At 49.8% G+C, this 3,115-nt stretch overlaps 1 pseudogene; it reads left to right on the top strand.

The window, feature by feature from the left end:
• The first annotated feature begins 269 nt into the window (after positions 1-269).
• On the top strand, positions 270-1,124 carry LOC111173134 (calpain small subunit 1 pseudogene; annotated as a pseudogene).
• Positions 1,125-3,115: the final 1,991 nt, after the last annotated feature.

Raw genomic sequence — 3,115 nt, forward strand, 5'->3', positions numbered from 1 at the left:
TACCATATCCATCATTAGTCACTGAGCTTTAGAAATACTTAGTCACATCACTTTTAGTGTGTATTTCTAAAGGAAATATTGACTGTTGCCTTTCTTTCTTTGTCTTTAAGAGTGAAAATTCTGGTATAGCTTTTATATGAATTCTGGTGGATTTGATCATAACTGGACGACCAGTTTCTCTGCCCACACCTGCACTCTTCACCACCTTCTTTATCACCAGTTAAAAAAGACTGTCTCGGGGCCTGGAGGAAGAGGCTTGTCCGGTAAGAACAGAATGGGTGAGGCGTCTGCGCAGTACAACCCAGAGCCCCCGCCCCCTCGCACCCAATACTCCAACATCCAGGCCAATGAGAGTGAGAAGGCCCGGCATTTCCGGAGGCTCTTTGCCCAGCTGGCTGGAGAGGACATGGAGGTCAGTGCCACAGAACTCATGAACATTCTCAACAAAGTCGTGACCCGACATCCTGATCTGAAGACTGATGGTTTTGGCATTGACACATGTCGCAGCATGGTGGCCATTATGGATAGTGACACGACCGGCAAGCTAGGCTTCAAGGAATTCACGGACTTGTGGAACAACATCAAAAAGTGGCAGGCCATATACAAACAGTTTGACATTGACTGTTCAGGGACCACTGGCAGCAGTGAGCTCCCAGGGGCCTTTGAGGCAGCAGGATTCCGCCTGAATGAGCATCTCTACAACATGACCATCCGACGCTACTCGGATGAGGGAGGGAACACGGATTTTGACAACTTCATCAGCTGCCTGGTCAGACTGGATGCCATGTTCCGCGCCTTCAAATCTCTTGACAAAGATGGCACTGGACAAACCCAGGTGAACACCCAGGAGTGGCTGCAGCTGACCATGTATTCCTGAACGGGAGTCGCAGACCTGCCCCCTCATCGCCTCGCTGTAGGAGTCACCTTGGACTCTTCAGTCTCCCCCAGGGCTGATCCTGTTTGCAGTCACATCTTCATGGCTCCTGCTGACCCACAGGCCTTTCTGTTCTCCCAGCCCTTGGCACCCGGATTCTCAGTCAACAGCCAGGGCCCAACATGCTTCAACACACCCTGCCCCAGCACACCCATCTCACATCTACTCCATAACCCCTCTCTTGCATCTGTGCCAAGCCCAACATTTGTGTTGCTTGCACACCCCAAGGGCCCTTCTCTCAGTTCTGGGAGGATCACTCCAGTCCCCACACACCCTGGCACACCCACCCAGTTACCACCCAGGCAGCTGAACTCCAGGCCATAACAGGTCACATGCCCTAGTGCCTTTGTCTGTATTCTGCTCCCAGCCTGCCAGGCTCAGGAGGAAATAAATGCACCCTAGCTGCTGCTCTCTCTGAAAAAAAAAACAAAAAAAAAGATTGTCTCCACCCCTTGCTATCAAGAATATTAGTCCTAGTGACTCCTTCCTTCATGTCTAAGAAAAGGGGATGCTATTTAACCATTTATTCACTTTATTCAACACGTATTCATTCAGTGCCTGGTGGTGTTTTTTTTTTTAAGACCATTTTTATTTTCATTTATTTTTTAATTAATCTTATTTACTTTTGGCTGCGTTGGGTCTTCGTTGCTGTGCGTGGGCTTTCTCTAGTTGCAGCAAGCGGGGGCTACTCTTTGTTGCAGTGCAGGGGCTTCTCACTGCGGTGACTTCTCTTGTTGTGCAGCACGGGCTCTAGGCACACGGGCTTCAGTAGTTGTGGCGCACGGGTTCAGTAGTTGTGGCTTGCAGGCTCTAGAGCACAGGCTCAGTAGTTGTGGCGCACGGGCTTCGTTGCTCCGCGGCATGTGGGATCTTCCCGGACCAGGGCTTGAACCCATGTGCCCTGCATTGGCAGGCGGTTTCTTAACCACTGCGCCACCAGGGAAGTCCCAGTGCCTGATGTTTCCCTGGGCACTGGGGATAAAGTAATGACCGCAAAAAGACAGAGCCTTGGACTGGTGATCAGAATCACACCAATAGATGTAAATTACACTCTGTGATAAGTGCTTATCTTTCCAAGAGGAAATTCTCCCTGTTCTTAATTTGTCCCTTTTGCCTCCTTGTATCCCAGCTGCTTCCCCTCTCCAACATCAATCTCATCCACCTTCTTCCCTGTCAGCAACGTGCTCTGGTTCTTCCCTTTTACCCTGCCTCCAAACATCTTGACAGAATAGTTTTATATTCCTCACCTTCTTTTCAGCTAGCAAATCATGTAAGTTGGTTTCCGTCCACCCCACTCTACTGAAATGCTCTCTCAAGGTTGGCAACAAGGATCCCACCATTACGAATCCTCATCGCAGCTCCATCGTGGCTCTGGCATCGTGGTCCTCTCCCAGGACCTAACACCCCAACTACCTCCATCTGCGAACGTTCTGCCCTACCAGACGGTGCTCTCTTCTTTCTCCTTATACTGCCAAGCCACTGGTGTTCCCAGGGTTCTGTCCTCAGCCCCCTCTGTCTTCTCTCCAATCTGGGAGGTGCCATTCACTTTCCAAGCGTCAGTGACACTCTTTAATCACAGCTCCAGTTTGGATCTCTCCTGGGCTCAGATCCATATTTCCATCTCAGCCTTTACTCTTGGATGCCCTGCTGAACTTCAGATCTAAGGATGTGCAAAACAAAATTCATGGTTTTCCCTCCCACCCTGCTTCTCCATTTCTATCACAATCAATAATATCATTTTCCATTCAGGCACCCAAGTCAGAAGCCTCCAAGTTATCTGTGATCACACTTTTCTCCTCATTCAGGCATTCTGTCTGCCATTGAGTTCTACACCCAGAATGTCTATCCCAACAAGGGATGGCAAGTAGGTTTCACCTAATGTACCGACTCTAACCAGTTAGTAGTGGCTGCCTGGAGGAGCACTACTGTGTTGGGAAGGATGCTGAGGCAGCTTGTGGCCTAACCAAAAAAAAGCACCGTGATCAGCTATCGGTTCTGCTTTGGGTGGTGGTACACATGCCAGGTATTTGCCATCCAGCTCTAAACCTTCCCTGGTGAACAAATGAGATCACCCTTTACCGTTCCCATTACCCCTGCTCTGGATACTCTCTTAAAACGTATTACAGGGCTTCCCTGGTGGCACAGTGGTTGAGAGTCCACCTGCCGATGCAGGGGACACGG

This window comes from Delphinapterus leucas, chromosome 2 (assembly GCF_059928025.1).
Source record: "Delphinapterus leucas isolate spDelLeu-1000000601 "Yukka" chromosome 2, BTC_Dleu_Yukka2, whole genome shotgun sequence".
NCBI classification, from domain to species: Eukaryota; Metazoa; Chordata; class Mammalia; order Artiodactyla; family Monodontidae; genus Delphinapterus; species Delphinapterus leucas.